This window comes from Micropterus salmoides, unplaced genomic scaffold (assembly GCF_014851395.1).
Source record: "Micropterus salmoides isolate LMB-PRFRI ecotype aquatic unplaced genomic scaffold, ASM1485139v1 Ms_hic_scaffold_4111, whole genome shotgun sequence".
NCBI lineage: Eukaryota > Metazoa > Chordata > Actinopteri > Centrarchiformes > Centrarchidae > Micropterus > Micropterus salmoides.
In genome coordinates this window covers 5,391-27,709 of record NW_024043498.1, presented here as the reverse complement: position 1 = coordinate 27,709, position 22,319 = coordinate 5,391, and the positions used below count along the sequence as shown (strand labels likewise).

General features: G+C 56.1%; 28 non-coding genes and 2 pseudogenes across 28 annotated transcripts; all 30 read left to right on the top strand.

Moving 5' to 3' along the window:
* The first annotated feature begins 367 nt into the window (after positions 1-367).
* Positions 368-486, top strand: LOC119887308. Its single transcript, XR_005441669.1, has one exon. It is a non-coding gene; the product is annotated as a 5S ribosomal RNA (ribosomal RNA).
* Positions 487-1,084: 598 nt separating this feature from the next.
* On the top strand, positions 1,085-1,203 carry LOC119887307. The gene has a single exon (XR_005441668.1). It is a non-coding gene; the product is annotated as a 5S ribosomal RNA (ribosomal RNA).
* Positions 1,204-1,801: 598 nt separating this feature from the next.
* Positions 1,802-1,920, top strand: LOC119887304. Its single transcript, XR_005441666.1, has one exon. It is a non-coding gene; the product is annotated as a 5S ribosomal RNA (ribosomal RNA).
* Positions 1,921-2,521: 601 nt separating this feature from the next.
* LOC119887303 lies at positions 2,522-2,640 on the top strand. The gene has a single exon (XR_005441665.1). It is a non-coding gene; the product is annotated as a 5S ribosomal RNA (ribosomal RNA).
* Positions 2,641-3,241: 601 nt separating this feature from the next.
* On the top strand, positions 3,242-3,360 carry LOC119887302. Its single transcript, XR_005441664.1, has one exon. It is a non-coding gene; the product is annotated as a 5S ribosomal RNA (ribosomal RNA).
* Positions 3,361-3,961: 601 nt separating this feature from the next.
* Positions 3,962-4,080, top strand: LOC119887301. Its single transcript, XR_005441663.1, has one exon. It is a non-coding gene; the product is annotated as a 5S ribosomal RNA (ribosomal RNA).
* Positions 4,081-4,681: 601 nt separating this feature from the next.
* Positions 4,682-4,800, top strand: LOC119887300. Its single transcript, XR_005441662.1, has one exon. It is a non-coding gene; the product is annotated as a 5S ribosomal RNA (ribosomal RNA).
* Positions 4,801-5,401: 601 nt separating this feature from the next.
* Positions 5,402-5,520, top strand: LOC119887299. The gene has a single exon (XR_005441661.1). It is a non-coding gene; the product is annotated as a 5S ribosomal RNA (ribosomal RNA).
* A 601-nt stretch (positions 5,521-6,121) lies between these two features.
* Positions 6,122-6,240, top strand: LOC119887298. Its single transcript, XR_005441660.1, has one exon. It is a non-coding gene; the product is annotated as a 5S ribosomal RNA (ribosomal RNA).
* A 597-nt stretch (positions 6,241-6,837) lies between these two features.
* Positions 6,838-6,956, top strand: LOC119887297. Its single transcript, XR_005441659.1, has one exon. It is a non-coding gene; the product is annotated as a 5S ribosomal RNA (ribosomal RNA).
* Positions 6,957-7,554: 598 nt separating this feature from the next.
* LOC119887296 lies at positions 7,555-7,673 on the top strand. Its single transcript, XR_005441658.1, has one exon. It is a non-coding gene; the product is annotated as a 5S ribosomal RNA (ribosomal RNA).
* A 598-nt stretch (positions 7,674-8,271) lies between these two features.
* LOC119887295 lies at positions 8,272-8,390 on the top strand. The gene has a single exon (XR_005441657.1). It is a non-coding gene; the product is annotated as a 5S ribosomal RNA (ribosomal RNA).
* Positions 8,391-8,986: 596 nt separating this feature from the next.
* Positions 8,987-9,105, top strand: LOC119887293. The gene has a single exon (XR_005441655.1). It is a non-coding gene; the product is annotated as a 5S ribosomal RNA (ribosomal RNA).
* A 601-nt stretch (positions 9,106-9,706) lies between these two features.
* Positions 9,707-9,825, top strand: LOC119887292. Its single transcript, XR_005441654.1, has one exon. It is a non-coding gene; the product is annotated as a 5S ribosomal RNA (ribosomal RNA).
* A 602-nt stretch (positions 9,826-10,427) lies between these two features.
* On the top strand, positions 10,428-10,546 carry LOC119887291. Its single transcript, XR_005441653.1, has one exon. It is a non-coding gene; the product is annotated as a 5S ribosomal RNA (ribosomal RNA).
* A 601-nt stretch (positions 10,547-11,147) lies between these two features.
* Positions 11,148-11,266, top strand: LOC119887290. The gene has a single exon (XR_005441652.1). It is a non-coding gene; the product is annotated as a 5S ribosomal RNA (ribosomal RNA).
* Positions 11,267-11,861: 595 nt separating this feature from the next.
* LOC119887289 lies at positions 11,862-11,980 on the top strand. Its single transcript, XR_005441651.1, has one exon. It is a non-coding gene; the product is annotated as a 5S ribosomal RNA (ribosomal RNA).
* Positions 11,981-12,572: 592 nt separating this feature from the next.
* Positions 12,573-12,691, top strand: LOC119887288. Its single transcript, XR_005441650.1, has one exon. It is a non-coding gene; the product is annotated as a 5S ribosomal RNA (ribosomal RNA).
* Positions 12,692-13,291: 600 nt separating this feature from the next.
* On the top strand, positions 13,292-13,410 carry LOC119887287. The gene has a single exon (XR_005441649.1). It is a non-coding gene; the product is annotated as a 5S ribosomal RNA (ribosomal RNA).
* Positions 13,411-13,987: 577 nt separating this feature from the next.
* On the top strand, positions 13,988-14,106 carry LOC119887286. Its single transcript, XR_005441648.1, has one exon. It is a non-coding gene; the product is annotated as a 5S ribosomal RNA (ribosomal RNA).
* A 603-nt stretch (positions 14,107-14,709) lies between these two features.
* On the top strand, positions 14,710-14,828 carry LOC119887285. Its single transcript, XR_005441647.1, has one exon. It is a non-coding gene; the product is annotated as a 5S ribosomal RNA (ribosomal RNA).
* A 598-nt stretch (positions 14,829-15,426) lies between these two features.
* On the top strand, positions 15,427-15,535 carry LOC119887279 (annotated as a pseudogene).
* Positions 15,536-16,137: 602 nt separating this feature from the next.
* LOC119887283 lies at positions 16,138-16,256 on the top strand. Its single transcript, XR_005441646.1, has one exon. It is a non-coding gene; the product is annotated as a 5S ribosomal RNA (ribosomal RNA).
* A 595-nt stretch (positions 16,257-16,851) lies between these two features.
* On the top strand, positions 16,852-16,970 carry LOC119887329. Its single transcript, XR_005441689.1, has one exon. It is a non-coding gene; the product is annotated as a 5S ribosomal RNA (ribosomal RNA).
* A 597-nt stretch (positions 16,971-17,567) lies between these two features.
* Positions 17,568-17,686, top strand: LOC119887317. Its single transcript, XR_005441678.1, has one exon. It is a non-coding gene; the product is annotated as a 5S ribosomal RNA (ribosomal RNA).
* A 600-nt stretch (positions 17,687-18,286) lies between these two features.
* On the top strand, positions 18,287-18,405 carry LOC119887306. Its single transcript, XR_005441667.1, has one exon. It is a non-coding gene; the product is annotated as a 5S ribosomal RNA (ribosomal RNA).
* A 602-nt stretch (positions 18,406-19,007) lies between these two features.
* Positions 19,008-19,126, top strand: LOC119887294. Its single transcript, XR_005441656.1, has one exon. It is a non-coding gene; the product is annotated as a 5S ribosomal RNA (ribosomal RNA).
* A 601-nt stretch (positions 19,127-19,727) lies between these two features.
* On the top strand, positions 19,728-19,846 carry LOC119887277. Its single transcript, XR_005441644.1, has one exon. It is a non-coding gene; the product is annotated as a 5S ribosomal RNA (ribosomal RNA).
* A 603-nt stretch (positions 19,847-20,449) lies between these two features.
* On the top strand, positions 20,450-20,568 carry LOC119887334. The gene has a single exon (XR_005441694.1). It is a non-coding gene; the product is annotated as a 5S ribosomal RNA (ribosomal RNA).
* Positions 20,569-21,063: 495 nt separating this feature from the next.
* Positions 21,064-21,171, top strand: LOC119887281 (annotated as a pseudogene).
* Positions 21,172-22,319: the final 1,148 nt, after the last annotated feature.

The window sequence follows — 22,319 nt, the reverse complement described above, 5'->3', positions numbered from 1 at the left end:
CTCGGAAGCCAGGCTTGGCAGGGCCTGCTTAGGACTTGGACGGGAGAGCGTCTGATCCTGGCTAGGGACTTCCAGGCGGACTGGATCCTTTTCCTGAATGTCCACCCAGGAATGAGCGTCTGTTTGTGAGTGAGGACCTCCGGCTGAAGGTGGCCTTGTCGCTGTACCCATACCCGGGAACGGGTGCCTATTCCTGTCTGTGGACTGCCAGCGTGAACGGTGTCCCGGTTCCTGGATGTTTACCCAGGAATCAGTGCCTGTGGATTCCAAGTGACTCTGGAGCACCTTGGACATTATGGGCAGAATACGTTTTTTGTCAATTAGCCGTAGAACATCTTTTGAAGGGCCGTTTGGGGGCGCCTGAGTGGCTTACGGCCACACCGCTCTGGGAGCGCCCGATCTCGTCCGATCTCGGAAGCTAAGCAGAGCAGGGCCTGGTTAGTACTTGGACGGGTGACCGCCTGGGAATACCCGGTGCTGTAAGCCTTTTTCGCTTCGCCTTCGAAAAACGGCAGAGGGCGCTTCGGTGAAAGGAGATCTTTTGAACGTCTCTTTAGGAAACAGCAGGGGGCGCTGCTGCTGCTGCTGCTGCTTCTTTTTCTCCCTATCCTGTACACAGTGCTGTGTAAATGTTACATCGTGTTTTGAAGGCCCGTCTGGGGTGTGCAAAGGCAGCTTACGGCCATTCCGGCCTGGGACTGCCCGATCTCGCCTGATCTCGGAAGCCAGGCTTGGCAGGGCCTGCTTAGGACTTGGACGGGAGAGCGTCTGATCCTGGCTAGGGACTTCCAGGCGGACTGGATCCTTTTCCTGAATGTCCACCCAGGAATGAGCGTCTGTTTGTGAGTGAGGACCTCCGGCTGAAGGTGGCCTTGTCGCTGTACCCATACCCGGGAACGGGTGCCTATTCCTGTCTGTGGACTGCCAGCGTGAACGGTGTCCCGGTTCCTGGATGTTTACCCAGGAATCAGTGCCTGTGGATTCCAAGTGACTCTGGAGCACCTTGGACATTATGGGCAGAATACGTTTTTTGTCAATTAGCCGTAGAACATCTTTTGAAGGGCCGTTTGGGGGCGCCTGAGTGGCTTACGGCCACACCGCTCTGGGAGCGCCCGATCTCGTCCGATCTCGGAAGCTAAGCAGAGCAGGGCCTGGTTAGTACTTGGACGGGTGACCGCCTGGGAATACCCGGTGCTGTAAGCCTTTTTCGCTTCGCCTTCGAAAAACGGCAGAGGGCGCTTCGGTGAAAGGAGATCTTTTGAACGTCTCTTTAGGAAACAGCAGGGGGCGCTGCTGCTGCTGCTGCTGCTTCTTTTTCTCCCTATCCTGTACACAGTGCTGTGTAAATGTTACATCGTGTTTTGAAGGCCCGTCTGGGGTGTGCAAAGGCAGCTTACGGCCATTCCGGCCTGGGACTGCCCGATCTCGCCTGATCTCGGAAGCCAGGCTTGGCAGGGCCTGCTTAGGACTTGGACGGGAGAGCGTCTGATCCTGGCTAGGGACTTCCAGGCGGACTGGATCCTTTTCCTGAATGTCCACCCAGGAATGAGCGTCTGTTTGTGAGTGAGGACCTCCGGCTGAAGGTGGCCTTGTCGCTGTACCCATACCCGGGAACGGGTGCCTATTCCTGTCTGTGGACTGCCAGCGTGAACGGTGTCCCGGTTCCTGGATGTTTACCCAGGAATCAGTGCCTGTGGATTCCAAGTGACTCTGGAGCACCTTGGACATTATGGGCAGAATACGTTTTTTGTCAATTAGCCGTAGAACATCTTTTGAAGGGCCGTTTGGGGGCGCCTGAGTGGCTTACGGCCACACCGCTCTGGGAGCGCCCGATCTCGTCCGATCTCGGAAGCTAAGCAGAGCAGGGCCTGGTTAGTACTTGGACGGGTGACCGCCTGGGAATACCCGGTGCTGTAAGCCTTTTTCGCTTCGCCTTCGAAAAACGGCAGAGGGCGCTTCGGTGAAAGGAGATCTTTTGAACGTCTCTTTAGGAAACAGCAGGGGGCGCTGCTGCTGCTGCTGCTGCTGCTTCTTTTTCTCCCTATCCTGTACACAGTGCTGTGTAAATGTTACATCGTGTTTTGAAGGCCCGTCTGGGGTGTGCAAAGGCAGCTTACGGCCATTCCGGCCTGGGACTGCCCGATCTCGCCTGATCTCGGAAGCCAGGCTTGGCAGGGCCTGCTTAGGACTTGGACGGGAGAGCGTCTGATCCTGGCTAGGGACTTCCAGGCGGACTGGATCCTTTTCCTGAATGTCCACCCAGGAATGAGCGTCTGTTTGTGAGTGAGGACCTCCGGCTGAAGGTGGCCTTGTCGCTGTACCCATACCCGGGAACGGGTGCCTATTCCTGTCTGTGGACTGCCAGCGTGAACGGTGTCCCGGTTCCTGGATGTTTACCCAGGAATCAGTGCCTGTGGATTCCAAGTGACTCTGGAGCACCTTGGACATTATGGGCAGAATACGTTTTTTGTCAATTAGCCGTAGAACATCTTTTGAAGGGCCGTTTGGGGGCGCCTGAGTGGCTTACGGCCACACCGCTCTGGGAGCGCCCGATCTCGTCCGATCTCGGAAGCTAAGCAGAGCAGGGCCTGGTTAGTACTTGGACGGGTGACCGCCTGGGAATACCCGGTGCTGTAAGCCTTTTTCGCTTCGCCTTCGAAAAACGGCAGAGGGCGCTTCGGTGAAAGGAGATCTTTTGAACGTCTCTTTAGGAAACAGCAGGGGGCGCTGCTGCTGCTGCTGCTGCTGCTGCTTTTTCTCCCTATCCTGTACACAGTGCTGTGTAAATGTTACATCGTGTTTTGAAGGCCCGTCTGGGGTGTGCAAAGGCAGCTTACGGCCATTCCGGCCTGGGACTGCCCGATCTCGCCTGATCTCGGAAGCCAGGCTTGGCAGGGCCTGCTTAGGACTTGGACGGGAGAGCGTCTGATCCTGGCTAGGGACTTCCAGGCGGACTGGATCCTTTTCCTGAATGTCCACCCAGGAATGAGCGTCTGTTTGTGAGTGAGGACCTCCGGCTGAAGGTGGCCTTGTCGCTGTACCCATACCCGGGAACGGGTGCCTATTCCTGTCTGTGGACTGCCAGCGTGAACGGTGTCCCGGTTCCTGGATGTTTACCCAGGAATCAGTGCCTGTGGATTCCAAGTGACTCTGGAGCACCTTGGACATTATGGGCAGAATACGTTTTTTGTCAATTAGCCGTAGAACATCTTTTGAAGGGCCGTTTGGGGGCGCCTGAGTGGCTTACGGCCACACCGCTCTGGGAGCGCCCGATCTCGTCCGATCTCGGAAGCTAAGCAGAGCAGGGCCTGGTTAGTACTTGGACGGGTGACCGCCTGGGAATACCCGGTGCTGTAAGCCTTTTTCGCTTCGCCTTCGAAAAACGGCAGAGGGCGCTTCGGTGAAAGGAGATCTTTTGAACGTCTCTTTAGGAAACAGCAGGGGGCGCTGCTGCTGCTGCTGCTGCTGCTTCTTTTTCTCCCTATCCTGTACACAGTGCTGTGTAAATGTTACATCGTGTTTTGAAGGCCCGTCTGGGGTGTGCAAAGGCAGCTTACGGCCATTCCGGCCTGGGACTGCCCGATCTCGCCTGATCTCGGAAGCCAGGCTTGGCAGGGCCTGCTTAGGACTTGGACGGGAGAGCGTCTGATCCTGGCTAGGGACTTCCAGGCGGACTGGATCCTTTTCCTGAATGTCCACCCAGGAATGAGCGTCTGTTTGTGAGTGAGGACCTCCGGCTGAAGGTGGCCTTGTCGCTGTACCCATACCCGGGAACGGGTGCCTATTCCTGTCTGTGGACTGCCAGCGTGAACGGTGTCCCGGTTCCTGGATGTTTACCCAGGAATCAGTGCCTGTGGATTCCAAGTGACTCTGGAGCACCTTGGACATTATGGGCAGAATACGTTTTTTGTCAATTAGCCGTAGAACATCTTTTGAAGGGCCGTTTGGGGGCGCCTGAGTGGCTTACGGCCACACCGCTCTGGGAGCGCCCGATCTCGTCCGATCTCGGAAGCTAAGCAGAGCAGGGCCTGGTTAGTACTTGGACGGGTGACCGCCTGGGAATACCCGGTGCTGTAAGCCTTTTTCGCTTCGCCTTCGAAAAACGGCAGAGGGCGCTTCGGTGAAAGGAGATCTTTTGAACGTCTCTTTAGGAAACAGCAGGGGGCGCTGCTGCTGCTGCTGCTGCTGCTTCTTTTTCTCCCTATCCTGTACACAGTGCTGTGTAAATGTTACATCGTGTTTTGAAGGCCCGTCTGGGGTGTGCAAAGGCAGCTTACGGCCATTCCGGCCTGGGACTGCCCGATCTCGCCTGATCTCGGAAGCCAGGCTTGGCAGGGCCTGCTTAGGACTTGGACGGGAGAGCGTCTGATCCTGGCTAGGGACTTCCAGGCGGACTGGATCCTTTTCCTGAATGTCCACCCAGGAATGAGCGTCTGTTTGTGAGTGAGGACCTCCGGCTGAAGGTGGCCTTGTCGCTGTACCCATACCCGGGAACGGGTGCCTATTCCTGTCTGTGGACTGCCAGCGTGAACGGTGTCCCGGTTCCTGGATGTTTACCCAGGAATCAGTGCCTGTGGATTCCAAGTGACTCTGGAGCACCTTGGACATTATGGGCAGAATACGTTTTTTGTCAATTAGCCGTAGAACATCTTTTGAAGGGCCGTTTGGGGGCGCCTGAGTGGCTTACGGCCACACCGCTCTGGGAGCGCCCGATCTCGTCCGATCTCGGAAGCTAAGCAGAGCAGGGCCTGGTTAGTACTTGGACGGGTGACCGCCTGGGAATACCCGGTGCTGTAAGCCTTTTTCGCTTCGCCTTCGAAAAACGGCAGAGGGCGCTTCGGTGAAAGGAGATCTTTTGAACGTCTCTTTAGGAAACAGCAGGGGGCGCTGCTGCTGCTGCTGCTGCTGCTTCTTTTTCTCCCTATCCTGTACACAGTGCTGTGTAAATGTTACATCGTGTTTTGAAGGCCCGTCTGGGGTGTGCAAAGGCAGCTTACGGCCATTCCGGCCTGGGACTGCCCGATCTCGCCTGATCTCGGAAGCCAGGCTTGGCAGGGCCTGCTTAGGACTTGGACGGGAGAGCGTCTGATCCTGGCTAGGGACTTCCAGGCGGACTGGATCCTTTTCCTGAATGTCCACCCAGGAATGAGCGTCTGTTTGTGAGTGAGGACCTCCGGCTGAAGGTGGCCTTGTCGCTGTACCCATACCCGGGAACGGGTGCCTATTCCTGTCTGTGGACTGCCAGCGTGAACGGTGTCCCGGTTCCTGGATGTTTACCCAGGAATCAGTGCCTGTGGATTCCAAGTGACTCTGGAGCACCTTGGACATTATGGGCAGAATACGTTTTTTGTCAATTAGCCGTAGAACATCTTTTGAAGGGCCGTTTGGGGGCGCCTGAGTGGCTTACGGCCACACCGCTCTGGGAGCGCCCGATCTCGTCCGATCTCGGAAGCTAAGCAGAGCAGGGCCTGGTTAGTACTTGGACGGGTGACCGCCTGGGAATACCCGGTGCTGTAAGCCTTTTTCGCTTCGCCTTCGAAAAACGGCAGAGGGCGCTTCGGTGAAAGGAGATCTTTTGAACGTCTCTTTAGGAAACAGCAGGGGGCGCTGCTGCTGCTGCTGCTGCTGCTTCTTTTTCTCCCTATCCTGTACACAGTGCTGTGTAAATGTTACATCGTGTTTTGAAGGCCCGTCTGGGGTGTGCAAAGGCAGCTTACGGCCATTCCGGCCTGGGACTGCCCGATCTCGCCTGATCTCGGAAGCCAGGCTTGGCAGGGCCTGCTTAGGACTTGGACGGGAGAGCGTCTGATCCTGGCTAGGGACTTCCAGGCGGACTGGATCCTTTTCCTGAATGTCCACCCAGGAATGAGCGTCTGTTTGTGAGTGAGGACCTCCGGCTGAAGGTGGCCTTGTCGCTGTACCCATACCCGGGAACGGGTGCCTATTCCTGTCTGTGGACTGCCAGCGTGAACGGTGTCCCGGTTCCTGGATGTTTACCCAGGAATCAGTGCCTGTGGATTCCAAGTGACTCTGGAGCACCTTGGACATTATGGGCAGAATACGTTTTTTGTCAATTAGCCGTAGAACATCTTTTGAAGGGCCGTTTGGGGGCGCCTGAGTGGCTTACGGCCACACCGCTCTGGGAGCGCCCGATCTCGTCCGATCTCGGAAGCTAAGCAGAGCAGGGCCTGGTTAGTACTTGGACGGGTGACCGCCTGGGAATACCCGGTGCTGTAAGCCTTTTTCGCTTCGCCTTCGAAAAACGGCAGAGGGCGCTTCGGTGAAAGGAGATCTTTTGAACGTCTCTTTAGGAAACAGCAGGGGGGCTGCTGCTGCTGCTGCTGCTTCTTTTTCTCCCTATCCTGTACACAGTGCTGTGTAAATGTTACATCGTGTTTTGAAGGCCCGTCTGGGGTGTGCAAAGGCAGCTTACGGCCATTCCGGCCTGGGACTGCCCGATCTCGCCTGATCTCGGAAGCCAGGCTTGGCAGGGCCTGCTTAGGACTTGGACGGGAGAGCGTCTGATCCTGGCTAGGGACTTCCAGGCGGACTGGATCCTTTTCCTGAATGTCCACCCAGGAATGAGCGTCTGTTTGTGAGTGAGGACCTCCGGCTGAAGGTGGCCTTGTCGCTGTACCCATACCCGGGAACGGGTGCCTATTCCTGTCTGTGGACTGCCAGCGTGAACGGTGTCCCGGTTCCTGGATGTTTACCCAGGAATCAGTGCCTGTGGATTCCAAGTGACTCTGGAGCACCTTGGACATTATGGGCAGAATACGTTTTTTGTCAATTAGCCGTAGAACATCTTTTGAAGGGCCGTTTGGGGGCGCCTGAGTGGCTTACGGCCACACCGCTCTGGGAGCGCCCGATCTCGTCCGATCTCGGAAGCTAAGCAGAGCAGGGCCTGGTTAGTACTTGGACGGGTGACCGCCTGGGAATACCCGGTGCTGTAAGCCTTTTTCGCTTCGCCTTCGAAAAACGGCAGAGGGCGCTTCGGTGAAAGGAGATCTTTTGAACGTCTCTTTAGGAAACAGCAGGGGGCGCTGCTGCTGCTGCTGCTGCTTCTTTTTCTCCCTATCCTGTACACAGTGCTGTGTAAATGTTACATCGTGTTTTGAAGGCCCGTCTGGGGTGTGCAAAGGCAGCTTACGGCCATTCCGGCCTGGGACTGCCCGATCTCGCCTGATCTCGGAAGCCAGGCTTGGCAGGGCCTGCTTAGGACTTGGACGGGAGAGCGTCTGATCCTGGCTAGGGACTTCCAGGCGGACTGGATCCTTTTCCTGAATGTCCACCCAGGAATGAGCGTCTGTTTGTGAGTGAGGACCTCCGGCTGAAGGTGGCCTTGTCGCTGTACCCATACCCGGGAACGGGTGCCTATTCCTGTCTGTGGACTGCCAGCGTGAACGGTGTCCCGGTTCCTGGATGTTTACCCAGGAATCAGTGCCTGTGGATTCCAAGTGACTCTGGAGCACCTTGGACATTATGGGCAGAATACGTTTTTTGTCAATTAGCCGTAGAACATCTTTTGAAGGGCCGTTTGGGGGCGCCTGAGTGGCTTACGGCCACACCGCTCTGGGAGCGCCCGATCTCGTCCGATCTCGGAAGCTAAGCAGAGCAGGGCCTGGTTAGTACTTGGACGGGTGACCGCCTGGGAATACCCGGTGCTGTAAGCCTTTTTCGCTTCGCCTTCGAAAAACGGCAGAGGGCGCTTCGGTGAAAGGAGATCTTTTGAACGTCTCTTTAGGAAACAGCAGGGGGCGCTGCTGCTGCTGCTGCTGCTTCTTTTTCTCCCTATCCTGTACACAGTGCTGTGTAAATGTTACATCGTGTTTTGAAGGCCCGTCTGGGGTGTGCAAAGGCAGCTTACGGCCATTCCGGCCTGGGACTGCCCGATCTCGCCTGATCTCGGAAGCCAGGCTTGGCAGGGCCTGCTTAGGACTTGGACGGGAGAGCGTCTGATCCTGGCTAGGGACTTCCAGGCGGACTGGATCCTTTTCCTGAATGTCCACCCAGGAATGAGCGTCTGTTTGTGAGTGAGGACCTCCGGCTGAAGGTGGCCTTGTCGCTGTACCCATACCCGGGAACGGGTGCCTATTCCTGTCTGTGGACTGCCAGCGTGAACGGTGTCCCGGTTCCTGGATGTTTACCCAGGAATCAGTGCCTGTGGATTCCAAGTGACTCTGGAGCACCTTGGACATTATGGGCAGAATACGTTTTTTGTCAATTAGCCGTAGAACATCTTTTGAAGGGCCGTTTGGGGGCGCCTGAGTGGCTTACGGCCACACCGCTCTGGGAGCGCCCGATCTCGTCCGATCTCGGAAGCTAAGCAGAGCAGGGCCTGGTTAGTACTTGGACGGGTGACCGCCTGGGAATACCCGGTGCTGTAAGCCTTTTTCGCTTCGCCTTCGAAAAACGGCAGAGGGCGCTTCGGTGAAAGGAGATCTTTTGAACGTCTCTTTAGGAAACAGCAGGGGGCTGCTGCTGCTGCTGCTGCTTCTTTTTCTCCCTATCCTGTACACAGTGCTGTGTAAATGTTACATCGTGTTTTGAAGGCCCGTCTGGGGTGTGCAAAGGCAGCTTACGGCCATTCCGGCCTGGGACTGCCCGATCTCGCCTGATCTCGGAAGCCAGGCTTGGCAGGGCCTGCTTAGGACTTGGACGGGAGAGCGTCTGATCCTGGCTAGGGACTTCCAGGCGGACTGGATCCTTTTCCTGAATGTCCACCCAGGAATGAGCGTCTGTTTGTGAGTGAGGACCTCCGGCTGAAGGTGGCCTTGTCGCTGTACCCATACCCGGGAACGGGTGCCTATTCCTGTCTGTGGACTGCCAGCGTGAACGGTGTCCCGGTTCCTGGATGTTTACCCAGGAATCAGTGCCTGTGGATTCCAAGTGACTCTGGAGCACCTTGGACATTATGGGCAGAATACGTTTTTTGTCAATTAGCCGTAGAACATCTTTTGAAGGGCCGTTTGGGGGCGCCTGAGTGGCTTACGGCCACACCGCTCTGGGAGCGCCCGATCTCGTCCGATCTCGGAAGCTAAGCAGAGCAGGGCCTGGTTAGTACTTGGACGGGTGACCGCCTGGGAATACCCGGTGCTGTAAGCCTTTTTCGCTTCGCCTTCGAAAAACGGCAGAGGGCGCTTCGGTGAAAGGAGATCTTTTGAACGTCTCTTTAGGAAACAGCAGGGGGCGCTGCTGCTGCTGCTGCTGCTGCTTCTTTTTCTCCCTATCCTGTACACAGTGCTGTGTAAATGTTACATCGTGTTTTGAAGGCCCGTCTGGGGTGTGCAAAGGCAGCTTACGGCCATTCCGGCCTGGGACTGCCCGATCTCGCCTGATCTCGGAAGCCAGGCTTGGCAGGGCCTGCTTAGGACTTGGACGGGAGAGCGTCTGATCCTGGCTAGGGACTTCCAGGCGGACTGGATCCTTTTCCTGAATGTCCACCCAGGAATGAGCGTCTGTTTGTGAGTGAGGACCTCCGGCTGAAGGTGGCCTTGTCGCTGTACCCATACCCGGGAACGGGTGCCTATTCCTGTCTGTGGACTGCCAGCGTGAACGGTGTCCCGGTTCCTGGATGTTTACCCAGGAATCAGTGCCTGTGGATTCCAAGTGACTCTGGAGCACCTTGGACATTATGGGCAGAATACGTTTTTTGTCAATTAGCCGTAGAACATCTTTTGAAGGGCCGTTTGGGGGCGCCTGAGTGGCTTACGGCCACACCGCTCTGGGAGCGCCCGATCTCGTCCGATCTCGGAAGCTAAGCAGAGCAGGGCCTGGTTAGTACTTGGACGGGTGACCGCCTGGGAATACCCGGTGCTGTAAGCCTTTTTCGCTTCGCCTTCGAAAAACGGCAGAGGGCGCTTCGGTGAAAGGAGATCTTTTGAACGTCTCTTTAGGAAACAGCAGGGGGCTGCTGCTGCTGCTGCTGCTGCTGCTTCTTTTTCTCCCTATCCTGTACACAGTGCTGTGTAAATGTTACATCGTGTTTTGAAGGCCCGTCTGGGGTGTGCAAAGGCAGCTTACGGCCATTCCGGCCTGGGACTGCCCGATCTCGCCTGATCTCGGAAGCCAGGCTTGGCAGGGCCTGCTTAGGACTTGGACGGGAGAGCGTCTGATCCTGGCTAGGGACTTCCAGGCGGACTGGATCCTTTTCCTGAATGTCCACCCAGGAATGAGCGTCTGTTTGTGAGTGAGGACCTCCGGCTGAAGGTGGCCTTGTCGCTGTACCCATACCCGGGAACGGGTGCCTATTCCTGTCTGTGGACTGCCAGCGTGAACGGTGTCCCGGTTCCTGGATGTTTACCCAGGAATCAGTGCCTGTGGATTCCAAGTGACTCTGGAGCACCTTGGACATTATGGGCAGAATACGTTTTTTGTCAATTAGCCGTAGAACATCTTTTGAAGGGCCGTTTGGGGGCGCCTGAGTGGCTTACGGCCACACCGCTCTGGGAGCGCCCGATCTCGTCCGATCTCGGAAGCTAAGCAGAGCAGGGCCTGGTTAGTACTTGGACGGGTGACCGCCTGGGAATACCCGGTGCTGTAAGCCTTTTTCGCTTCGCCTTCGAAAAACGGCAGAGGGCGCTTCGGTGAAAGGAGATCTTTTGAACGTCTCTTTAGGAAACAGCAGGGGGCGCTGCTGCTGCTGCTGCTGCTGCTGCTTTTTCTCCCTATCCTGTACACAGTGCTGTGTAAATGTTACATCGTGTTTTGAAGGCCCGTCTGGGGTGTGCAAAGGCAGCTTACGGCCATTCCGGCCTGGGACTGCCCGATCTCGCCTGATCTCGGAAGCCAGGCTTGGCAGGGCCTGCTTAGGACTTGGACGGGAGAGCGTCTGATCCTGGCTAGGGACTTCCAGGCGGACTGGATCCTTTTCCTGAATGTCCACCCAGGAATGAGCGTCTGTTTGTGAGTGAGGACCTCCGGCTGAAGGTGGCCTTGTCGCTGTACCCATACCCGGGAACGGGTGCCTATTCCTGTCTGTGGACTGCCAGCGTGAACGGTGTCCCGGTTCCTGGATGTTTACCCAGGAATCAGTGCCTGTGGATTCCAAGTGACTCTGGAGCACCTTGGACATTATGGGCAGAATACGTTTTTTGTCAATTAGCCGTAGAACATCTTTTGAAGGGCCGTTTGGGGGCGCCTGAGTGGCTTACGGCCACACCGCTCTGGGAGCGCCCGATCTCGTCCGATCTCGGAAGCTAAGCAGAGCAGGGCCTGGTTAGTACTTGGACGGGTGACCGCCTGGGAATACCCGGTGCTGTAAGCCTTTTTCGCTTCGCCTTCGAAAAACGGCAGAGGGCGCTTCGGTGAAAGGAGATCTTTTGAACGTCTCTTTAGGAAACAGCAGGGGGCGCTGCTGCTGCTGCTGCTTCTTTTTCTCCCTATCCTGTACACAGTGCTGTGTAAATGTTACATCGTGTTTTGAAGGCCCGTCTGGGGTGTGCAAAGGCAGCTTACGGCCATTCCGGCCTGGGACTGCCCGATCTCGCCTGATCTCGGAAGCCAGGCTTGGCAGGGCCTGCTTAGGACTTGGACGGGAGAGCGTCTGATCCTGGCTAGGGACTTCCAGGCGGACTGGATCCTTTTCCTGAATGTCCACCCAGGAATGAGCGTCTGTTTGTGAGTGAGGACCTCCGGCTGAAGGTGGCCTTGTCGCTGTACCCATACCCGGGAACGGGTGCCTATTCCTGTCTGTGGACTGCCAGCGTGAACGGTGTCCCGGTTCCTGGATGTTTACCCAGGAATCAGTGCCTGTGGATTCCAAGTGACTCTGGAGCACCTTGGACATTATGGGCAGAATACGTTTTTTGTCAATTAGCCGTAGAACATCTTTTGAAGGGCCGTTTGGGGGCGCCTGAGTGGCTTACGGCCACACCGCTCTGGGAGCGCCCGATCTCGTCCGATCTCGGAAGCTAAGCAGAGCAGGGCCTGGTTAGTACTTGGACGGGTGACCGCCTGGGAATACCCGGTGCTGTAAGCCTTTTTCGCTTCGCCTTCGAAAAACGGCAGAGGGCGCTTCGGTGAAAGGAGATCTTTTGAACGTCTCTTTAGGAAACAGCAGGGGGCGCTGCTGCTGCTGCTTCTTTTTCTCCCTATCCTGTACACAGTGCTGTGTAAATGTTACATCGTGTTTTGAAGGCCCGTCTGGGGTGTGCAAAGGCAGCTTACGGCCATTCCGGCCTGGGACTGCCCGATCTCGCCTGATCTCGGAAGCCAGGCTTGGCAGGGCCTGCTTAGGACTTGGACGGGAGAGCGTCTGATCCTGGCTAGGGACTTCCAGGCGGACTGGATCCTTTTCCTGAATGTCCACCCAGGAATGAGCGTCTGTTTGTGAGTGAGGACCTCCGGCTGAAGGTGGCCTTGTCGCTGTACCCATACCCGGGAACGGGTGCCTATTCCTGTCTGTGGACTGCCAGCGTGAACGGTGTCCCGGTTCCTGGATGTTTACCCAGGAATCAGTGCCTGTGGATTCCAAGTGACTCTGGAGCACCTTGGACATTATGGGCAGAATACGTTTTTTGTCAATTAGCCGTAGAACATCTTTTGAAGGGCCGTTTGGGGGCGCCTGAGTGGCTTACGGCCACACCGCTCTGGGAGCGCCCGATCTCGTCCGATCTCGGAAGCTAAGCAGAGCAGGGCCTGGTTAGTACTTGGACGGGTGACCGCCTGGGAATACCCGGTGCTGTAAGCCTTTTTCGCTTCGCCTTCGAAAAACGGCAGAGGGCGCTTCGGTGAAAGGAGATCTTTTGAACGTCTCTTTAGGAAACAGCAGGGGGCGCTGCTGCTGCTGCTGCTGCTGCTCTTTTTCTCCCTATCCTGTACACAGTGCTGTGTAAATGTTACATCGTGTTTTGAAGGCCCGTCTGGGGTGTGCAAAGGCAGCTTACGGCCATTCCGGCCTGGGACTGCCCGATCTCGCCTGATCTCGGAAGCCAGGCTTGGCAGGGCCTGCTTAGGACTTGGACGGGAGAGCGTCTGATCCTGGCTAGGGACTTCCAGGCGGACTGGATCCTTTTCCTGAATGTCCACCCAGGAATGAGCGTCTGTTTGTGAGTGAGGACCTCCGGCTGAAGGTGGCCTTGTCGCTGTACCCATACCCGGGAACGGGTGCCTATTCCTGTCTGTGGACTGCCAGCGTGAACGGTGTCCCGGTTCCTGGATGTTTACCCAGGAATCAGTGCCTGTGGATTCCAAGTGACTCTGGAGCACCTTGGACATTATGGGCAGAATACGTTTTTTGTCAATTAGCCGTAGAACATCTTTTGAAGGGCCGTTTGGGGGCGCCTGAGTGGCTTACGGCCACACCGCTCTGGGAGCGCCCGATCTCGTCCGATCTCGGAAGCTAAGCAGAGCAGGGCCTGGTTAGTACTTGGACGGGTGACCGCCTGGGAATACCCGGTGCTGTAAGCCTTTTTCGCTTCGCCTTCGAAAAACGGCAGAGGGCGCTTCGGTGAAAGGAGATCTTTTGAACGTCTCTTTAGGAAACAGCAGGGGCTGCTGCTGCTGCTGCTGCTGTACACAGTGCTGTGTAAATGTTACATCGTGTTTTGAAGGCCCGTCTGGGGTGTGCAAAGGCAGCTTACGGCCATTCCGGCCTGGGACTGCCCGATCTCGCCTGATCTCGGAAGCCAGGCTTGGCAGGGCCTGCTTAGGACTTGGACGGGAGAGCGTCTGATCCTGGCTAGGGACTTCCAGGCGGACTGGATCCTTTTCCTGAATGTCCACCCAGGAATGAGCGTCTGTTTGTGAGTGAGGACCTCCGGCTGAAGGTGGCCTTGTCGCTGTACCCATACCCGGGAACGGGTGCCTATTCCTGTCTGTGGACTGCCAGCGTGAACGGTGTCCCGGTTCCTGGATGTTTACCCAGGAATCAGTGCCTGTGGATTCCAAGTGACTCTGGAGCACCTTGGACATTATGGGCAGAATACGTTTTTTGTCAATTAGCCGTAGAACATCTTTTGAAGGGCCGTTTGGGGGCGCCTGAGTGGCTTACGGCCACACCGCTCTGGGAGCGCCCGATCTCGTCCGATCTCGGAAGCTAAGCAGAGCAGGGCCTGGTTAGTACTTGGACGGGTGACCGCCTGGGAATACCCGGTGCTGTAAGCCTTTTTCGCTTCGCCTTCGAAAAACGGCAGAGGGCGCTTCGGTGAAAGGAGATCTTTTGAACGTCTCTTTAGGAAACAGCAGGGGGCGCTGCTGCTGCTGCTGCTGCTGCTGCTTCTTTTCTCCCTATCCTGTACACAGTGCTGTGTAAATGTTACATCGTGTTTTGAAGGCCCGTCTGGGGTGTGCAAAGGCAGCTTACGGCCATTCCGGCCTGGGACTGCCCGATCTCGCCTGATCTCGGAAGCCAGGCTTGGCAGGGCCTGCTTAGGACTTGGACGGGAGAGCGTCTGATCCTGGCTAGGGACTTCCAGGCGGACTGGATCCTTTTCCTGAATGTCCACCCAGGAATGAGCGTCTGTTTGTGAGTGAGGACCTCCGGCTGAAGGTGGCCTTGTCGCTGTACCCATACCCGGGAACGGGTGCCTATTCCTGTCTGTGGACTGCCAGCGTGAACGGTGTCCCGGTTCCTGGATGTTTACCCAGGAATCAGTGCCTGTGGATTCCAAGTGACTCTGGAGCACCTTGGACATTATGGGCAGAATACGTTTTTTGTCAATTAGCCGTAGAACATCTTTTGAAGGGCCGTTTGGGGGCGCCTGAGTGGCTTACGGCCACACCGCTCTGGGAGCGCCCGATCTCGTCCGATCTCGGAAGCTAAGCAGAGCAGGGCCTGGTTAGTACTTGGACGGGTGACCGCCTGGGAATACCCGGTGCTGTAAGCCTTTTTCGCTTCGCCTTCGAAAAACGGCAGAGGGCGCTTCGGTGAAAGGAGATCTTTTGAACGTCTCTTTAGGAAACAGCAGGGGGCGCTGCTGCTGCTGCTGCTGCTTCTTTTTCTCCCTATCCTGTACACAGTGCTGTGTAAATGTTACATCGTGTTTTGAAGGCCCGTCTGGGGTGTGCAAAGGCAGCTTACGGCCATTCCGGCCTGGGACTGCCCGATCTCGCCTGATCTCGGAAGCCAGGCTTGGCAGGGCCTGCTTAGGACTTGGACGGGAGAGCGTCTGATCCTGGCTAGGGACTTCCAGGCGGACTGGATCCTTTTCCTGAATGTCCACCCAGGAATGAGCGTCTGTTTGTGAGTGAGGACCTCCGGCTGAAGGTGGCCTTGTCGCTGTACCCATACCCGGGAACGGGTGCCTATTCCTGTCTGTGGACTGCCAGCGTGAACGGTGTCCCGGTTCCTGGATGTTTACCCAGGAATCAGTGCCTGTGGATTCCAAGTGACTCTGGAGCACCTTGGACATTATGGGCAGAATACGTTTTTTGTCAATTAGCCGTAGAACATCTTTTGAAGGGCCGTTTGGGGGCGCCTGAGTGGCTTACGGCCACACCGCTCTGGGAGCGCCCGATCTCGGAAGCTAAGCAGAGCAGGGCCTGGTTAGTACTTGGACGGGTGACCGCCTGGGAATACCCGGTGCTGTAAGCCTTTTTCGCTTCGCCTTCGAAAAACGGCAGAGGGCGCTTCGGTGAAAGGAGATCTTTTGAACGTCTCTTTAGGAAACAGCAGGGGGCTGCTGCTGCTGCTGCTGCTGCTGCTTCTTTTTCTCCCTATCCTGTACACAGTGCTGTGTAAATGTTACATCGTGTTTTGAAGGCCCGTCTGGGGTGTGCAAAGGCAGCTTACGGCCATTCCGGCCTGGGACTGCCCGATCTCGCCTGATCTCGGAAGCCAGGCTTGGCAGGGCCTGCTTAGGACTTGGACGGGAGAGCGTCTGATCCTGGCTAGGGACTTCCAGGCGGACTGGATCCTTTTCCTGAATGTCCACCCAGGAATGAGCGTCTGTTTGTGAGTGAGGACCTCCGGCTGAAGGTGGCCTTGTCGCTGTACCCATACCCGGGAACGGGTGCCTATTCCTGTCTGTGGACTGCCAGCGTGAACGGTGTCCCGGTTCCTGGATGTTTACCCAGGAATCAGTGCCTGTGGATTCCAAGTGACTCTGGAGCACCTTGGACATTATGGGCAGAATACGTTTTTTGTCAATTAGCCGTAGAACATCTTTTGAAGGGCCGTTTGGGGGCGCCTGAGTGGCTTACGGCCACACCGCTCTGGGAGCGCCCGATCTCGTCCGATCTCGGAAGCTAAGCAGAGCAGGGCCTGGTTAGTACTTGGACGGGTGACCGCCTGGGAATACCCGGTGCTGTAAGCCTTTTTCGCTTCGCCTTCGAAAAACGGCAGAGGGCGCTTCGGTGAAAGGAGATCTTTTGAACGTCTCTTTAGGAAACAGCAGGGGGCGCTGCTGCTGCTGCTGCTTCTTTTTCTCCCTATCCTGTACACAGTGCTGTGTAAATGTTACATCGTGTTTTGAAGGCCCGTCTGGGGTGTGCAAAGGCAGCTTACGGCCATTCCGGCCTGGGACTGCCCGATCTCGCCTGATCTCGGAAGCCAGGCTTGGCAGGGCCTGCTTAGGACTTGGACGGGAGAGCGTCTGATCCTGGCTAGGGACTTCCAGGCGGACTGGATCCTTTTCCTGAATGTCCACCCAGGAATGAGCGTCTGTTTGTGAGTGAGGACCTCCGGCTGAAGGTGGCCTTGTCGCTGTACCCATACCCGGGAACGGGTGCCTATTCCTGTCTGTGGACTGCCAGCGTGAACGGTGTCCCGGTTCCTGGATGTTTACCCAGGAATCAGTGCCTGTGGATTCCAAGTGACTCTGGAGCACCTTGGACATTATGGGCAGAATACGTTTTTTGTCAATTAGCCGTAGAACATCTTTTGAAGGGCCGTTTGGGGGCGCCTGAGTGGCTTACGGCCACACCGCTCTGGGAGCGCCCGATCTCGTCCGATCTCGGAAGCTAAGCAGAGCAGGGCCTGGTTAGTACTTGGACGGGTGACCGCCTGGGAATACCCGGTGCTGTAAGCCTTTTTCGCTTCGCCTTCGAAAAACGGCAGAGGGCGCTTCGGTGAAAGGAGATCTTTTGAACGTCTCTTTAGGAAACAGCAGGGGCGCTGCTGCTGCTGCTGCTGCTTCTTTTTCTCCCTATCCTGTACACAGTGCTGTGTAAATGTTACATCGTGTTTTGAAGGCCCGTCTGGGGTGTGCAAAGGCAGCTTACGGCCATTCCGGCCTGGGACTGCCCGATCTCGCCTGATCTCGGAAGCCAGGCTTGGCAGGGCCTGCTTAGGACTTGGACGGGAGAGCGTCTGATCCTGGCTAGGGACTTCCAGGCGGACTGGATCCTTTTCCTGAATGTCCACCCAGGAATGAGCGTCTGTTTGTGAGTGAGGACCTCCGGCTGAAGGTGGCCTTGTCGCTGTACCCATACCCGGGAACGGGTGCCTATTCCTGTCTGTGGACTGCCAGCGTGAACGGTGTCCCGGTTCCTGGATGTTTACCCAGGAATCAGTGCCTGTGGATTCCAAGTGACTCTGGAGCACCTTGGACATTATGGGCAGAATACGTTTTTTGTCAATTAGCCGTAGAACATCTTTTGAAGGGCCGTTTGGGGGCGCCTGAGTGGCTTACGGCCACACCGCTCTGGGAGCGCCCGATCTCGTCCGATCTCGGAAGCTAAGCAGAGCAGGGCCTGGTTAGTACTTGGACGGGTGACCGCCTGGGAATACCCGGTGCTGTAAGCCTTTTTCGCTTCGCCTTCGAAAAACGGCAGAGGGCGCTTCGGTGAAAGGAGATCTTTTGAACGTCTCTTTAGGAAACAGCAGGGGGCGCTGCTGCTGCTGCTGCTGCTGCTTCTTTTCTCCCTATCCTGTACACAGTGCTGTGTAAATGTTACATCGTGTTTTGAAGGCCCGTCTGGGGTGTGCAAAGGCAGCTTACGGCCATTCCGGCCTGGGACTGCCCGATCTCGCCTGATCTCGGAAGCCAGGCTTGGCAGGGCCTGCTTAGGACTTGGACGGGAGAGCGTCTGATCCTGGCTAGGGACTTCCAGGCGGACTGGATCCTTTTCCTGAATGTCCACCCAGGAATGAGCGTCTGTTTGTGAGTGAGGACCTCCGGCTGAAGGTGGCCTTGTCGCTGTACCCATACCCGGGAACGGGTGCCTATTCCTGTCTGTGGACTGCCAGCGTGAACGGTGTCCCGGTTCCTGGATGTTTACCCAGGAATCAGTGCCTGTGGATTCCAAGTGACTCTGGAGCACCTTGGACATTATGGGCAGAATACGTTTTTTGTCAATTAGCCGTAGAACATCTTTTGAAGGGCCGTTTGGGGGCGCCTGAGTGGCTTACGGCCACACCGCTCTGGGAGCGCCCGATCTCGTCCGATCTCGGAAGCTAAGCAGAGCAGGGCCTGGTTAGTACTTGGACGGGTGACCGCCTGGGAATACCCGGTGCTGTAAGCCTTTTTCGCTTCGCCTTCGAAAAACGGCAGAGGGCGCTTCGGTGAAAGGAGATCTTTTGAACGTCTCTTTAGGAAACAGCAGGGGCGCTGCTGCTGCTGCTGCTGCTGCTGCTTCTTTTTCTCCCTATCCTGTACACAGTGCTGTGTAAATGTTACATCGTGTTTTGAAGGCCCGTCTGGGGTGTGCAAAGGCAGCTTACGGCCATTCCGGCCTGGGACTGCCCGATCTCGCCTGATCTCGGAAGCCAGGCTTGGCAGGGCCTGCTTAGGACTTGGAGGGAGAGCGTCTGATCCTGGCTAGGGACTTCCAGGCGGACTGGATCCTTTTCCTGAATGTCCACCCAGGAATGAGCGTCTGTTTGTGAGTGAGGACCTCCGGCTGAAGGTGGCCTTGTCGCTGTACCCATACCCGGGAACGGGTGCCTATTCCTGTCTGTGGACTGCCAGCGTGAACGGTGTCCCGGTTCCTGGATGTTTACCCAGGAATCAGTGCCTGTGGATTCCAAGTGACTCTGGAGCACCTTGGACATTATGGGCAGAATACGTTTTTTGTCAATTAGCCGTAGAACATCTTTTGAAGGGCCGTTTGGGGGCGCCTGAGTGGCTTACGGCCACACCGCTCTGGGAGCGCCCGATCTCGTCCGATCTCGGAAGCTAAGCAGAGCAGGGCCTGGTTAGTACTTGGACGGGTGACCGCCTGGGAATACCCGGTGCTGTAAGCCTTTTTCGCTTCGCCTTCGAAAAACGGCAGAGGGCGCTTCGGTGAAAGGAGATCTTTTGAACGTCTCTTTAGGAAACAGCAGGGGGCGCTGCTGCTGCTGCTGCTGCTGCTTCTTTTTCTCCCTATCCTGTACACAGTGCTGTGTAAATGTTACATCGTGTTTTGAAGGCCCGTCTGGGGTGTGCAAAGGCAGCTTACGGCCATTCCGGCCTGGGACTGCCCGATCTCGCCTGATCTCGGAAGCCAGGCTTGGCAGGGCCTGCTTAGGACTTGGACGGGAGAGCGTCTGATCCTGGCTAGGGACTTCCAGGCGGACTGGATCCTTTTCCTGAATGTCCACCCAGGAATGAGCGTCTGTTTGTGAGTGAGGACCTCCGGCTGAAGGTGGCCTTGTCGCTGTACCCATACCCGGGAACGGGTGCCTATTCCTGTCTGTGGACTGCCAGCGTGAACGGTGTCCCGGTTCCTGGATGTTTACCCAGGAATCAGTGCCTGTGGATTCCAAGTGACTCTGGAGCACCTTGGACATTATGGGCAGAATACGTTTTTTGTCAATTAGCCGTAGAACATCTTTTGAAGGGCCGTTTGGGGGCGCCTGAGTGGCTTACGGCCACACCGCTCTGGGAGCGCCCGATCTCGTCCGATCTCGGAAGCTAAGCAGAGCAGGGCCTGGTTAGTACTTGGACGGGTGACCGCCTGGGAATACCCGGTGCTGTAAGCCTTTTTCGCTTCGCCTTCGAAAAACGGCAGAGGGCGCTTCGGTGAAAGGAGATCTTTTGAACGTCTCTTTAGGAAACAGCAGGGGGCGCTGCTGCTGCTGCGCTGCTGCTGCTTCTTTTTCTCCCTATCCTGTACACAGTGCTGTGTAAATGTTACATCGTGTTTTGAAGGCCCGTCTGGGGTGTGCAAAGGCAGCTTACGGCCATTCCGGCCTGGGACTGCCCGATCTCGCCTGATCTCGGAAGCCAGGCTTGGCAGGGCCTGCTTAGGACTTGGACGGGAGAGCGTCTGATCCTGGCTAGGGACTTCCAGGCGGACTGGATCCTTTTCCTGAATGTCCACCCAGGAATGAGCGTCTGTTTGTGAGTGAGGACCTCCGGCTGAAGGTGGCCTTGTCGCTGTACCCATACCCGGGAACGGGTGCCTATTCCTGTCTGTGGACTGCCAGCGTGAACGGTGTCCCGGTTCCTGGATGTTTACCCAGGAATCAGTGCCTGTGGATTCCAAGTGACTCTGGAGCACCTTGGACATTATGGGCAGAATACGTTTTTTGTCAATTAGCCGTAGAACATCTTTTGAAGGGCCGTTTGGGGGCGCCTGAGTGGCTTACGGCCACACCGCTCTGGGAGCGCCCGATCTCGTCAGATCTCGGAAGCTAAGCAGAGCAGGGCCTGGTTAGTACTTGGACGGGTGACCGCCTGGGAATACCCGGTGCTGTAAGCCTTTTTCGCTTCGCCTTCGAAAAACGGCAGAGGGCGCTTCGGTGAAAGGAGATCTTTTGAACGTCTCTTTAGGAAACAGCAGGGGGCGCTGCTGCTGCTGCAGGTGGGCCTGGGACTGCCCGATCGCCTGATCTCGGAAGCCAGGCTTGGCAGGGCCTGCTTAGGACTTGGACGGGAGAGCGTCTGATCCTGGCTAGGGACTTCCAGGCGGACTGGATCCTTTTCCTGAATGTCCACCCAGGAATGAGCGTCTGTTTGTGAGTGAGGACCTCTGGCTGAAGGTGGCCTTGTCGCTGTACCCATACCCGGGAACGGTGCCTCTTCCTGTCTGTGGACTGCCAGCGTGAACGGTGTCCCGGTTCCTGGATGTTTACCCAGGAATCAGTGCCTGTGGATTCCAAGACTCTGGAGCACCTTGGACATTATGGGCAGAATACGTTTTTTGTCAATTAGCCGTAGAACATCTTTTGAAGGGCCGTGTGGGGGCGCCTGAGTGGCTTACGGCCACACCGCTCTGGGAGCGCCGATCTCGGAAGCTAAGCAGAGCAGGGCCTGGTTAGTACTTGGACGGGTGACCGCCTGGGAATACCCGGTGCTGTAAGCCTTTTTCGCTTCGCCTTCGAAAAACGGCAGAGGGCGCTTCGGTGAAAGGAGATCTTTTGAACGTCTCTTTAGGAAACAGCAGGGGGCGCTGCTGCTGCTGCTGCTGCTGCTTCTTTTTCTCCCTATCCTGTACACAGTGCTGTGTAAATGTTACATCGTGTTTTGAAGGCCCGTCTGGGGTGTGCAAAGGCAGCTTACGGCCATTCCGGCCTGGGACTGCCCGATCTCGCCTGATCTCGGAAGCCAGGCTTGGCAGGGCCTGCTTAGGACTTGGACGGGAGAGCGTCTGATCCTGGCTAGGGACTTCCAGGCGGACTGGATCCTTTTCCTGAATGTCCACCCAGGAATGAGCGTCTGTTTGTGAGTGAGGACCTCCGGCTGAAGGTGGCCTTGTCGCTGTACCCATACCCGGGAACGGGTGCCTATTCCTGTCTGTGGACTGCCAGCGTGAACGGTGTCCCGGTTCCTGGATGTTTACCCAGGAATCAGTGCCTGTGGATTCCAAGTGACTCTGGAGCACCTTGGACATTATGAGAGAGAAGTATCCAATACATTCCATCAAACTCATTTTTGACAGCTATTTCCGGTCCCCCCACCCACCGGATGTCTGTATGTAACTGATAAGAGGGGGGGCATCCGGTCCCGCCCCAACCGGAAATATGGCTGTATGTAACTGATAAGAGGGGGTTCATCCTGTCCCACCCCAGCCGGAAATATGTCTGTGTAACTGATAAGAGGGGGTTCATCCTGTCCCGCCCCAACCGGAAATATGTCTGTATGTAACTGATAAGAGGGGGTTCATCCTTCCATTGTGTGTTTTTCATTGATTTAAAGACTTTATTAAGTAATACAACTTGAATGAATTAACTAGGAGGTGTTTGTGACAATAAATTTTTCATTAAAAAAGTATAGCAGTGAGTTATAAGTAAAAGGTGGAATCTCCGGGGCCAGCAAAGGATCAGTAGGAGGTTTCTTTGGAATCAAGTCAGTCTTTATTATTAAACAAGTGAAGAATAAATTGAAATAATGACAGCAAAGCAGTAAAATGGTATAACGGTGAGTAAAAATTACCTTCAACAGCATGCAGCAAAATAAGAGTGAGTTCCAAAATTAAACTTTGTAAAATCTTTGCTAAAGCTTTGTGTGACA